Genomic DNA, 15347 nt, shown 5'->3' on the forward strand with positions numbered 1-15347 from the left:
TATTCGAATTTCCTTTTATAAAAAATATCACGATTTTCTACTTTAACTTATTGCATTTTATTTTATATAATAATCAATTCAAATTTATATTCTAAAAAATAATATTATATCAAGTGAAATATTTATATATGGCGTCAATCTGGCAATGTGTATTTTTTGAGCTTATCAATGTTTGGAATACCTAACCCTATAAATTTCACACAATTTGTCCATAAATTTCAAAATTAATATAATTTATATTAAATTTTAATTATATTTTTTTAAAATATAAATTAGATTATTTCGGATAAAATCCGATCTTTAAATTTTTAAAAACGCGCTCAAAAAATGATTTATAAAATTGAAAAAATAATATATTTCCGGGAAAAATACATAACGTATATTTGGAATCATAATGTAATTCTTAATCTTAGCTACCAATCATGTGTTTTTAACAGTTACTTGCATAAGTTACCCCATATTTACATATATATAAAAAACATTACCTATTTATGTATCGAGAATGGATATCTATATATTATTTTTTATTAAAAGAAACGCTTAAAATGCACGGAATCGCAAAATGAATTTGTCCTAATCTCTATAAAAAACTTCACGCAATTGAAACTTTAAAAAGTTCTACGGTAAATATCGGCTCTAACATGATAAATAATGGATTCATCATTGACACTCGCGTTTTATTCAACGGAGTTGTAATATTCGTGGACCTTGTCTTGATATCGAATAAATGTAAATCAAATCATTTTTTCCACTCTTCATATTTATTAATTTCACTCAATTCCGAATTATTTCAATTCCATTTAAACAACTTCGATTGAGTTGGCATGACCATTTTAGATTTTGCCCGGGTGTGCCCAAAATTTTTTTATTTTACTTATATACAGGAATTACTCTAATCATGAAAGGGTCGTATAACTCCATGATCTTTCAGTATAATTAACCAATTAAAATTGTTGTTCTGGGAAGGAAAAGTGATTTTAATTTACTGAGTTATTAATTTTTTGAAAATAATTTACGTAAACGTATACATGATATAGTTTTTCGAATATATAAATTATAATTATAAAAGCCCTCTCATTGGTTAAAATCTTGCGGGGAGAACCGGAAGCCAATGAATTCTAGAATTACTTTCATAGATCTAACTTCACTCTTCTGAACGAAAATCGCGAAATTAGTTCTCATACCAGACAATGCGGCTTTCCTAGTAATAAACAGCTGATTAATTGATTTTCATTTTTTTTTAAAAGATATATGTATATTCTAATTATTTAATTTAACTTTCTCTTCCATTTTTTTAACCTCTTTATTTTCATTTTCTTTATTTTATTTCTTTCTTTTTTTAAAAAACCTTTCTAATAACAACTTATATTTATATAAAATCGTATATCAGAATCTTGACCAAAACATAAAAGAAAAATTGAGAGAGAATACCTCTTACGCTAAAGAGTTCCTTGAAAATCATATAGCTCTATCTAATGCCCTGAATACTATTCGACATCTTGAAGGGGCAAATGGTTCAATGTACAATGATATTACGCGTGTAAAAATTTTGTAAAAAACTTGATATAGCCTAAATGTATTCCATAGCATTTCCAGCGGTGGAATATAGAAAAATGAAGGGAATAATATTTATGAAAAAAGAATTGTAGTAAATATTTTAATCAGTTTCAAATTATTTTAGATAGAAATATATAAGATTCATAAATGTAAATAAAATTATTATATAAACCAACATTACTTTTCATTTAAAAATAATATCAATTTAAGCATATTTTTAGCCATAATTAAGAATTAAATTGTGATTTTATATATCTTAAGATTTCAACTTTATATAGTAATATTTTAGGATATAAATTCATTATATATTTTATAAAATAACCTTTAAATTTTAATTTTCCTTTGCCGATTTTGACATGCAAAACCCTTTGCCAAAATTTTATCATTTATAAAAATTAACTATTATTATTTTTTTAAATAATTTGAATATTAGATTGTGATACCCAACAATATACAATGTGTAAGAAAGATTAGCAAAAAGATCTATCATTTCTGCGGAGTAAAATTTCGCTTTATCGCTAAGGTTACGAAAAATAATATGAACTCCTTTTAGATGACTCTTTTTAGGTAATAAAAATTAAGGTTGGTATTTTATTATTTGAAATATTCATACATTTGTATTTAAATATATTATGAAAGAAAAAATTATTTGGTTATATTATCTTTTAATCTGTAGTAGTTACTAGTATTTATTAAAAACCAATTTTAATAAATAATATTGAATTATTAGTTATATACAAAATCTTTTAAATAAATGTAATGATTTTACTATTGACATTATATTTTAAAATAAAATATTAAATAAATTTTTTTATATATTAAGGCATTAGTTCCTCTAATTGCGAATTTGTCAGAAATTCTAGCCGAATATGAAGAAATTCTAGCCGAATATGAAGAAATCAGCATATTTAGACAGTTTCTAGATCGATCCAATTTAACATTCAAGGCAGATATTTATTATACAATCTGGGTTCCAAGTAACAGAGCCCTAGAAAATATCGTAAACAATTTCCACATATATAATACTTTGCTAAATGCGAATGTGTCAATTGAGAATTTCGTTAAAATGCATATATTCCCAGGTTATTTTTTTTAAAAATTATCATATTTAGATTTATTAATACAAATTAAGAAGGAAAGAAAGAAAGAAAGAAAGAAAGAAAGAAAGAAAGAAAGAAAGAAAGAAAGAAAGAAAGAAAGAAAGAAAGAAAGAAAGAAAGAAAGAAAGAAAGAAAGAAAGAAAGAAAGAAAGAAAACGGCTAACTCCATATTTTATCCAGAATAATATTACGCAAGGCCTAAAACTTTTGCTCCATAGATGGCGCAAAAGTCCAGACATCGATTAGCGAAATCTCGCGACTTGGACGATATTATTCTGGCTAAAATATTGTGGTAGCAGTTTATTATATATCGGCTCAAAACGCGCCGTTAAACAAGACTACTTGGGAGTCATCTTAAGCGACATATTTTGGTGTTTCCAAGTCGATTAAATGTACTAATTTGTTTTAATAATTTTTTCATCTATTATGGCTTATTTTCTATCGCTAAAGTTAGTTTGCGATAATATATGTTATATACATTTGTAACGATATTGGTTTTGATAATACTATTCAGTAATGGTTTATTGCACTTGATACTACTATTTGGTAACTTTATTGTAATAATCATATAGGGGGGTTAGGGATACTGTAGGAATAACCCTTATGGAAATGTGTTCAATTCTCTTAGCGCCCCTTTGATTGGCAGAAATAGATTACTGAATAACGTAGTGTAGACTAATACTGACATAAATAGTTTAAATGGCGGTTTTTACGGCCAACCATAATTAGTTGCTATATTACGAAGTCAGAAATCACTGCGTACCAGATTCTATGACATCTTTGCCTACTGTTCAGAAACGTAGAGGTAAAAGCACTAAAGGAAGGGATTCCTGTAAATATTATTTGACGGAAGATGAATATAAAATTAGGCCCAAACAAAAGAAAAAAGTTGAAAGGAAAAAATAGGGAGCATTCAGTCTCAGATGGTGCTGAAACTTTCTATGATATGGAAGATAGCCAAAAATCGAGTGAAATGTTATAAATCCTATTGATTTGTTTGTTTCTATAGATTAATTAAGTTTGACTTCTTTTGAGAATTGTCTTATAAAAATTTAAAAAATTTATATTTAATTTATTCTCGATATATTAGATAAAGACGATAAAAAATATAAACCGAAGAAAAAAATAAAAGAGGTAATTTTCAGCATCTGAGACTGAAGAATCCTTATTTTTTCCTTTCCACTTTTTTCTTTTGATTGGGCCTAATTTTATATTCATCATCCGTCAAATAATATTTATAGGAATCCCTTCCTTTAGTGCTTTTACCTCTACGTTTCCCAACAGTAGGCAAAGATGACTTATGCACTCTGTTTCAATAAAATGGAGTGAAATGGTATAAATCTTATTGATTTATTCGTTTCTATAGATTAATTAAGTTTGACTTCTTTTAAGAATTGTCTTATAAAAATTTAAAAAATTGATATTTTCTTTATTCTCGATATATTAGATAAAGACGATGAAAAATATAAAAATAAGAAAAAAATAAAAGAAGTATGGACTAGATTTGCCAACATCTAATAATTTTCAAATTAAGATAATCATAGAAACAAAAGTGCAAAAGCCAAATAAACAGAAATTCAAAAAAAATAGAAACAGAAATACCAAATTTATCGAAACAGAAGTTACAAATGAATAGAAATAGAAATTAAAAACCATCGACAGCTCCAAATCCATAGAAACAGAAATTCCCAATCCATCCAAACAAAAACATAAGCTATAGAAACAGAAATTGAAAAACCATCAAAACAGAAATTCCACAATTTATCGAAACAGAAGTTACAAAGCCATAGAAACATAAATACAAAACCATCAAAACAAATCAAAAGACATAGAAACATAAAATCAAAAACCATCGAAACAGAAATATTCAAATTTATTGAAACAGAAGTTCCATATCCATAGAAAAAGAAATACAAAACCATTGAAACAGTTCCAAATCCATAGAAACAGATATTCCACATCCATCCAAACAAATCAAAAGACGATAGAAACATAAATTCAAAAACCATCGAAAGAGAAATTCCAAATTTATCGAAACAGAAGTTACAAATCCATAGAAACAGAAATACAAAACCATCAAAACCGTTTCAAATCCATAGAAACAGAAATTCCACATCCATCCAAACAAATCAAAAGACATAGAAACATAAATTCAAAAACCATCGAAAGAGAAATTCCAAATTTATCGAAACAGAAGTTACAAATCCATAGAAACAGAAATACAAAACCATCAAAACAGTTTCAAATCCTTAGAAACAGAAATTCCACACCCATCCAAACAAATCAAAAGAGATAGAAACATAAATTCAAAAACCATCGAAAGAGAAATTCCAAATTTATCGAAACAGAAGTTACAAATCCATAGAAACAGAAATACAAAACCATCAAAACAGTTTCAAATCCATAGAAACAGAAATTCCACACCCATCCAAACAAATCAAAAGAGATAGAAATATAAATTCAAAAACCATCGATATAGAAATTCCAAATTTATCAAAACAGAAATACAAAACCATCAAAACAGTTCCAAATCCATAGAAACAGAAATTCCACACCCATCCAAACAAATCAAAAGACATAGAAACATTAATTCAAAAACCATCGAAACAGAAATTCCAAATTTATCGAAACAGAAGTTACAAAGCCATAGAAACATAAATACAAAACCATCAAAACAAATCAAAAGACATAGAAACATAAATTCAAAAACCATCGAAAGAGAAATTCCAAATTTATCGAAACAGAAGTTACAAATCCATGGAAACAGAAATACAAAACCATCAAAAAAGTTTCAAATCCTTAGAAACAGAAATTCCACACCCATCCAAACAAATCAAAAGAGATAGAAACATAAATTCAAAAACCATCGAAAGAGAAATTCCAAATTTATCGAAACAGAAGTTACAAATCCATACAAACAGAAATACAAAACCATCAAAACCGTTTCAAATCCATAGAAACAGAAATTCCACACCCATCCAAACAAATCAAAAGAGATAGAAATATAAATTCAAAAACCATCGAAAGATAAATTCCAAATTTATCGAAACAGAAGTTACAAATCCATAGAAACAGAAATACAAAACCATCAAAACCGTTTCAAATCCATAGAAACAGAAATTCCACACCCATCCAAACAAATCAAAAGAGATAGAAATATAAATTCAAAAACCATCGAAAGAGAAATTCCAAATTTATCGAAACAGAAGTTACAAATCCATAGAAACAGAAATACAAAACCATCAAAACCGTTTCAAATCCATAGAAACAGAAATTCCACACCCATCTAAACAAATCAAAAGAGATAGAAATATAAATTCAAAAACCATCGAAAGAGAAATTCCAAATTTATCGAAACAGAAGTTACAAATCCATAGAAACAGAAATACAAAACCATCAAAACCGTTTCAAATCCATAGAAACAGAAATTCCACACCCATCCAAACAAATCAAAAGAGATAGAAATATAAATTCAAAAACCATCGAAAGAGAAATTCCAAATTTATCGAAACAGAAGTTACAAATCCATAGAAACAGAAATACAAAACCATCAAAACAGTTTCAAATCCATAGAAACAGAAATTCCACACCCATCCAAACAAATCAAAAGAGATAGAAACATAAATTCAAAAACCATCGAAAGAGAAATTCCAAATTTATCGAAACAGAAGTTACAAATCCATAGAAACAGAAATACAAAACCATCAAAACAGTTTCAAATCCATAGAAACAGAAATTCCACACCCATCCAAACAAATCAAAAGAGATAGAAACATAAATTCAAAAACCATCGAAACAGAAATTCCAAATTTATCGAAACAGAAGTTCCAAATCCATAGAAACAGAAATACAAAACCATCAAAACAGTTTCAAATCCATAGAAACAGAAATTCCACATCCATCCAAACAAATCAAAAGACATAGAAACATTAATTCAAAAACCATCGAAACAGAAATTCCAAATTTATCGAAACAGAAGTTCCAAATCCATAGAAACAGAAATACAAAACCATCAAAACCGTTTCAAATCCATAGAAACAGAAATTCCACACCCATCCAAACAAATCAAAAGAGATAGAAATATAAATTCAAAAACCATCGAAAGAGAAATTCCAAATTTATCGAAACAGAAGTTACAAATCCATAGAAACAGAAATACAAAACCATCAAAAAAGTTTCAAATCCTTAGAAACAGAAATTCCACACCCATCCAAACAAATCAAAAGAGATAGAAACATAAATTCAAAAACCATCGAAAGAGAAATTCCAAATTTATCGAAACAGAAGTTACAAATCCATGGAAACAGAAATACAAAACCATCAAAACCGTTTCAAATCCATAGAAACAGAAATTCCACACCCATCCAAACAAATCAAAAGAGATAGAAATATAAATTCAAAAATCATCTATATGAAATTCCAAATTTATCAAAACAGAAATACAAAACCATCAAAACAGTTCCAAATCCATAGAAACAGAAATTCCACATCCATCCAAACAAATCAAAAGACATAGAAACATTAATTCAAAAACCATCGAAACAGAAATTCCAAATTTATCGAAACAGAAGTTCCAAATCCATAGAAACAGAAATTCAAAATTCATGAACAGAAATTCCAAATCTATCGAAACAGAAATTCCAATCCATCGAAGCAGAAATTCCAATCCATCGAAGCAGAAAATCCTAATCCCTAGAAACAGAAATTCAAAAGCTATTGAAATAGAAATTCAAAAGCAATCGAAACAGAAGTTTCAAATCCATAGAAACAAAATTCAAAACCATCGAAACAGTTCCAAATCCATAGAAACAGAAATTCCAAATCCATCCAAACAAAAATTCAAAAGCCATCAAAACATTTCCAAATCCATCTAAACAGAAGTTCCCAAATCCATAGAAACAGAAACCCAACGAAACAGAAGTTCCAAATCCATAGAAACAGAAATTCAAAATTCGTGAACAGAAATTCCAAATCCATCTATTCAAAAATTCAAAAGCCATTGAAATAGAAATTCAAAAGCAATCGAAACAGAAGTTTTAAATCCATAGAAACAAAAATTCAAAACCATCGAAACAGTTCCAAATCCATAGAAACAGAAATTCCATATCCATCCAAACAAAAATTCAAAAGCCATCAAAACATTTCCAAATCCATCTAAACAGAAGTTTCCAAATCCATAGAAACAGAAACCCAACGAAACAGAAGTTCCAAATCCATAGAAACAGAAATTCAAAATTCATGTACAGAAATTCCAAATCTATCGAAACAGAAATTCCAATCCATCGAAGCAGAAAATCCTAATCCCTAGAAACAGAAATTCAAAAGCTATTGAAATAGAAATTCAAAAGCAATCGAAACAGAAGTTTCAAATCCATAGAAACAAAATTCAAAACCATCGAAACAGTTCCAAATCCATAGAAACAGAAATTCCAAATCCATCCAAACAAAAATTCAAAAGCCATCAAAACATTTCCAAATCCATCTAAACAGAAGTTCCCAAATCCATAGAAACAGAAGTTCCAAATCCATAGAAACAGAAATTCAAAATTCATAAACTGAAATTCCAAATCCATCTATACAAAAATTCAAAAGCCATTGAAATAGATATTCAAAAGCAATCGAAACAGAAGTTTCAAATCCATAGAAACAAAAATTCAAAACCATCGAAACAGTTCCAAATCCATAGAAACAGAAATTCCAAATCCATCCAAACAAAAATTCAAAAGCCATCAAAACATTTCCAAATCCATCTAAACAGAAGTTCCCAAATCCATAGAAACAGAAACCCAACGAAACAGAAGTTCCAAATCCATAGAAACAGAAATTCAAAATTCATGAACAAAAATTCCAAATCCATCGAAAAAGAAATTCCAATCCATCGAAGCAGAAAATCCTAATCCCTAGAAAAGAAATTCAAAATCCATGAACAGAAAATCCAAATCCATTGAATTCCAAATCCATAGAAACATTTAAACAGAAATTTAAAACCCAAAGAAACAGAAGTTCCAAATCCATCGAAATAGAAATTCCAAATCTATTGAAACAGAAATGCAAACTTTAACTTCCAAACCATCGTAACCTCATCAACCAAGAGCAATGCGACCTGATCAACAAATTTAATAAATAAGAATATTTTTAAAATTAAAAAACCGCTTAGTGATAGCAATATTGTCATAAAAACTTATTATTTATTAAAATCCGATCTAATTTCCTTACAGCTATTTAAATTGGAAGGTATTTTAAAGTTGATTATTTTACAATCCAGAACGGTGAGTTTGAAACCCTTGTCATTTAAATAATTTTAAGCTAATTTAGATTGGCATTAAAAAAAATCTTTCAACATTCAGCTTTGCGTTTATATTATTCTTAATTTTGACAAATTACATTAACTAGCTTAAAATTATAAATTTTTGTTCTCGGCGTGAATTATAAAAATGAGATAAACCTTCATTATCTGATTTAAATTTATAAAAATTTATCCGCAAAAAATTTCCATAATAGTATAGAACATTTATGAATTCTGTTAATATACATATATACAGGTATTATATTTTTGTCATTATAATTACAGAAATTCTAAAGCCCAGAAGTACAAAAGCCATTGAAACAGAAAATCAAAAGGCATCGAAACAGAAGTTCCAAATCCATCGAAACAGAAATTTAAAAGACATCAAATAGAAGTGCGAACTAAATTTTAACTTCCAAACCATCGTAACCTCACCACCCATGAGACCTGATCAATAAATTTAATAAATTTACATTTTTTTAATATTAAAAAACCGCTTATTGATAGCAATATTGTCATAAAAACTTATTATTTATTAAAATCCAATCTACTTTCCATACAGCTATTAAAATTGGAAGGTATTTTAAAGCTTTGATTATTTTACAATCCAGAACGGTGTGTTTGAAACCCTTGTCATTAAATAATTTTAAGCTAATTTATTGGCTTTAAAAAAAATCTTTCAACATTCAGCTTTGCGTTTATATTATTCGTAATTTTGACAAATTACATTTCAATTTAAAAATAAAAAAACTAGCTTAAAATTATAAATTTTTGTTCTCGGCGTGATTTTAAAAATGAGATAAACCTTCATTATCTGATTTAAATTTATAAAAATTTATCCGCCTTTATATTATAGAACATTTATTTAATATTCACATACATATATACTGGAAATAAAAATTGCTGTTATATTTTTATCATTAAAATTATCTAAATGATTCAGTATCATATCGATTGGCACTCTAGATATATATATATTAAAGAATAAAATTTATAATTTTGCATAAATTCGTCATTTGATGTAGTAATATTATTAATGATTAACAAAAGTAATAGTAATAATATATAGAATTTTTGGTTAAATAATATATTTCTCTCAATTTACGTAATTAGCTATAAAATATAATAATATTTATCGGAGTTGATAATTTTAAATCTTATATTTTATTTTCTGATATTTATTTTAAAAATTTATTAATAATTATGATATTATTCTTTAATCAAATATTTTTGAAATAATTGAAATAAAATTATTTTCTGATATCATTTTCTTGGGTTTGAAATGCATTTAATGGCTAAAGACATTAGAGATGGTTAGGGATAAAAATAATTCGTTATTCCGGGAAGAAAACATCAATGAGAAAACATAATCTATTTTTAATTCAAAATCATATATTTTTATCAAAAAGTTTAATTTATATTAAATGAGCTATCAAAATATTTATATCTTTTATTAGCCTTTAAAAGTAATAAATTTTCTATAGAATCTAACAAACATCCATGCCTCTCCCCTAAGACTTGTTTTTGCAATACTAAATAAGCGTTCCATAGGAGCACTAGAGGGGAGCGGGATATTGTATTTTATGAAGATATTTTTTAATTCAGCTATAAAAAAGTAGGTTGAACAAGTAATGAGTAAATTATACTAAAATATATTTTAAAAAGAAGCTCAAAACTATAATGAATTGCCCAAAAATAATTATAAGAACCATTTAAAAAATATTATTCTAAAGTTAAAAAAATAAAGTTATCAGTTCGTAAAGAAAGATTTTTTACTTTTAGATGAATTTTAAGAATAAAGCTGCTCACTTAAAAATGAAATACTTTTAATTAAACACAAAAGGCATTTTGCCCTTAAATTTGTTTGAACATTTTCATCAACATCTTTTAGAAGTTTAAAATATTTTTTGTATGATGGAAATGGAAATTCGATTTCTTCTTCTATGATCTCTAAATCCATAATATCGAAAACTATTTTTTATTATAATATATCTATAAAATGAATATTAATATTCACAAAATTTTCAATATAAAAATTAAAAACTTGATGTTTAATATTTAAAAAGATTACAAGAAAAACCAAATATAAAACTCGGCTCAACAGTTAATAATGGTTAAATTTAAATAAAATATAATTTCGTTTTTATCGAATTTTAATTAACAAATATTACTAATATTTAAAAAATAATTTAATTTATACTATAAATTTAAAGGAGCGGTTCCAGGCCTAAAAGGATCTAGCACCCGCTCTCGCTTCCCATTTTTAAAAAGGAGGGGCGCTTCAGGAGCGTTGCTTCTATAGCTCCGCTCCTTAACAACTCTGCTTATATCCAAAAAATAAATCTAAACATTAAAAAAATTATAAAAAGTGATATTAAATATTGAGCGTCGCATTTTTGAATATGCTCAATCATATTTTTTATAATAATATACCTAAAACCATTTAGCCCATCATTTTTGGAACCCGCTTACATCAGACCTATTGCAATAGAATCGCACTTCCGGCGAATAATTTCTATTTGCTCCAATATAAAATAACCCATCCAACCTACTACAACCTAACCAACCTAGGATTTAATGTTCTTGGAAGTTGTAAGGCTGCATCTCATTCGACAAGTGTCATCCTCCATAATACACATTAACAATGCATCCTCAAAATAAATCTACAAAATGCCTTCAGTTCACTTAGAAAGGAACATTTTATACCCTCTTTCTGTTAAATATTTCCCAGATTATTCAAAATACATTTCAGCATGTTACAACCAATCCACTTTTACAGAACTGTTGCTAAACTCTAATAAGTGTGAATTATAATCCCCTTAAAATTTTATTGTAGTTGACAAAACTAGCTTTACCCACCTATGTTCATCCATTGGAGGGGAAAAGGCTGTATTTCATTTTAAAGATGTATTACTTGCCAAATTCAATAGATTGAAAAATATTTTAATACATTTATCTGCTCATCAGGCTCTTTATTTACTTAATTTTTTTTATTTATTTCAAAGATTCTACAAAGCTTTTGTTCTTCAACAATTTTCACATCCCCTGAATATTATTAGACCTAAAAGTTCTAAAAAAATACTCTCGAATCTATTTTAAATATCAAATTCTCATCACTCTCCTGGATGCAAGCTACCCTACCACCAAAGCTCCAATATCCTTGAGCATTTCAGCAGTTGCTAAATTTCGATACACACAAGAGACTTGGATATTATTGATCTATATTATACCGCAGCATTAGACCCCTGGAGCAAAAATGACCCGAACCGCTCATAGCCAAATCTATAAGACAAAGAAACTGGTACCATTGATACAGCAAAACGTCAAATACCTACAATTCAAAGCTGTTCAAAGAAAATCCCCATCGCTCTTTCTCCATATAAACCTAACCCCAAGTACACAGAATTACAACATTAGGCTGCGAAATCGTAACGGCTACATCATGTATCCTGTTTGATATTCATATATATAGTTTTGGACACCACCCCCTACACTGTCGTTTTTAAAAAAAATCCAATTATCAATAGAATATTGAAATCCACCAATATCTTATCTTCACTGGAACCCTCTGGCCTCATCCTTGATAATTAAACCAAATCGGATGGAATGACGCTAGTCTTGGAACGAAGGTTTACATCGCTTGGGACTAATACGTGCGTAGATCGGTTTTGCCAGATCTTTTTCCGCCAACTCCATCACGAAAAGGAAAAATATATAGACACCTTTAATAATGTTTTGTTTGTTCCCATAGTCTCTGACACCACATTTTTTAATATAAAAGTAATTTTACATAAAAAGAGCTAGGGAATGTTACCTTGTTTTTTTGGATGTCAGAAATAGGAATTAGTCGGAATTTAAATATAAGGAAGATTTCTTTATTATATCAATTAGATGTAAAAATCTGTTACTATATTTATAATATATAAAATTAACTGATAATGATTTATCATGTAAAATAATTTTTTTTATAGATACAACTTAAATCAATTATATTTTTACAACTTATAATACATAATTATAATATTATATATCGATCGCCTTAAACCAATGACATATATAATACACCTAGACTGACGATTCATATCATTAAAATGCATTTTTAAGCGTCGTTGAATGCAAATCAGCTAGACCCGCCATTTTGGTAACCCATATGATAATTATTCTCAAGTTAAAAACTACTATTAAATTGATAACTCGCTTCCTTATTATCTCGATGAACAGGTAATTCAATAAAGTTTGCATCAGGTACAGGAATAAATTAGGCTCTCGTTTAAAATTTTAATAATGTTTAACTAAGATGGCGTCCCCAGCTGATTTGCCTTGATGTACAGTCTTAATGAATGAATGGTCAGTCTTATATTATATATATCATTTCTAAAATGAAAAAATTATCTTTATATATATAAAAGGCTTAAAATATGCAAATTTAGTCAATAGTATTCTTTTAAAAAAATATCGTCCAATAAAAATCATAACATATAAATTAATTACTGATCATAGTGGATTATATTTTGCTTAAACACCCCATACAGTAAATTAATTTTTATATTTTTTTTGAATTTTGCAACACTATAATATCCACAATTTAATACCAATTCAATGTGTTTATTTTTTATTATATGATTTTAGCAAAGAATTTAAATTTATTTATGATACTACATTTATTCTTATAAATTATACAAAAAAATAAGTTGAATTCATGAATAATAAAGATTATATATTGATGAAATAAAATAAAAAATTTATTGTTTTATAATTTTTTAATACGTTAATTATTTCTTTTTCTTTGATCTTTTTTAATATCAATTCAATGTGTTTAATTTTTTGTACTGTGTAAATTTATAACATATAAATTAATTATTGATCATAGTGGATTATATTTTTGTTAATATATTATGTAATACTCTATTTCATTTTTAATTATTGGAGGTTTTTCCTATTCAAAATGAAAGTTATTCTTAATTAGATTTACCTTATATTAACAAATTCCTACGAGTCTAAGTTATGTTAAATTTTAATCTACATATTAATTAGCTCCATCTAAAATAGCATTATATGTGAATCTCCATTATTAAGCGAACCTACGAATAAAATTCATAATATTGAACCAACATTAAACTTAATCGAAACACAATTAAACACATAAACAGCTATATTAAATTATACATAATTAATATATATATTTATTTTACAGCTTTATTTTACGAGCAAATCGAGTTTAACCATCATAGACACTTTACACAATTTATTTGCAGACTAGCTAATAACCCGTGGCTATAATCAAGCAAAACCATCAAAGATACTGTACCATTGTACGATCATCATTATCAGTATTTTATTTTTTATACTTTCAATTTGCACCATTTAAATCAGGGAATTTACACAAAGACCACATAGAGCACATCAAAGATATGATACCATCAACATCAGTAAATTTAATTAAATAAAAATGTGCTTTATAAATTTAAAGTATTGTGTAACATTGCAAATATGCTGAGAATCTTTTTTAATATATTTTTTTGTGCTTTAAAAATTTTAAAATATTGTGTAACAACTAATATGCTGAGAATCTTTTTTAATATCAATTCAATGTGTTTACTTTTTTGTGCTGTATAAATTTTAAAGTATTGTGTAACATTGCTAAATTTGCTGAGAATATTTTTTAATATCAATTCAATGTGTTTATTTTTTTGTGCTGTATAAATTTAAAGTATTGTGTAACATTACTAATATGCTGAGAATCTTTTTTAATATCAATTCAATGTGTTTACTTTTTGGTGCTGTTATAAATTTAAAGTATAGTGTAACATTGCTAAACATGCTGAGAATCTTTTTTAATATCAATTCAATGTGTTTACTTTTTTGTGCTTTAATAATTTAACAATATAGTGTAACATTACTAATATGCTGAGAATCTTTTTTAATATCAATTCAATGTGTTTACTTTTTTGTGCTGTATAAATTTAAAGTATTGTGTAACATTGCTAAATATGATGAGGATCTTATTTAATATCAATTCAATGTGTTTACTTTTTATATAATTAAATACATATGATTTTAGCAAAACCAAAAGATGTTTTTTATATTACCTAAAATCAATCAAAATCAAGAAGAATATTGCTTCAACATCTTTATTGATTTATAATTTTTTGATATGTTGATTATTTCTTTTTCTTTGACTTTTTGTACTGTGTAAATTTATTGTGTAACATTGCTAAATATACTGATAATCTTTTTTAATATCAATTCAATGCGTTTACTTTTTTGTGCTGTGTAAATTTAAAGTATTGTTTAACATTAACCAAAAGAAGCTTTTTATATTACCTAAAATCAATTAAACAAGAAGAAAATTTTTATATTTTTTTTGAATTTTGCAACACTATAATATCCACAATTTAATACCA

At 26.7% G+C, this 15347-nt stretch overlaps 2 long non-coding RNA genes across 2 annotated transcripts; both read left to right on the forward strand.

The window, feature by feature from the left end:
• Nucleotides 1-576: 576 nt before the first annotated feature.
• Nucleotides 577-2057, forward strand: LOC135925354 (uncharacterized). The gene is made up of 4 exons (XR_010571625.1): nucleotides 577-729; nucleotides 1070-1204; nucleotides 1391-1540; nucleotides 1991-2057. It is a non-coding gene; the product is annotated as an uncharacterized LOC135925354 (long non-coding RNA).
• Nucleotides 2058-14143: 12086 nt separating this feature from the next.
• Nucleotides 14144-15142, forward strand: LOC135925546 (uncharacterized). Its single transcript, XR_010571674.1, has 3 exons — nucleotides 14144-14273; nucleotides 14317-14372; nucleotides 15005-15142. It is a non-coding gene; the product is annotated as an uncharacterized LOC135925546 (long non-coding RNA).
• Nucleotides 15143-15347: the final 205 nt, after the last annotated feature.

Source organism: Gordionus sp. m RMFG-2023, chromosome 2 (genome assembly GCF_954871325.1).
Source record: "Gordionus sp. m RMFG-2023 chromosome 2, tfGorSpeb1-WG-v2, whole genome shotgun sequence".
In the NCBI taxonomy this organism is placed as follows: domain Eukaryota; kingdom Metazoa; phylum Nematomorpha; class Gordioida; order Chordodea; family Parachordodidae; genus Gordionus; species Gordionus sp. m RMFG-2023.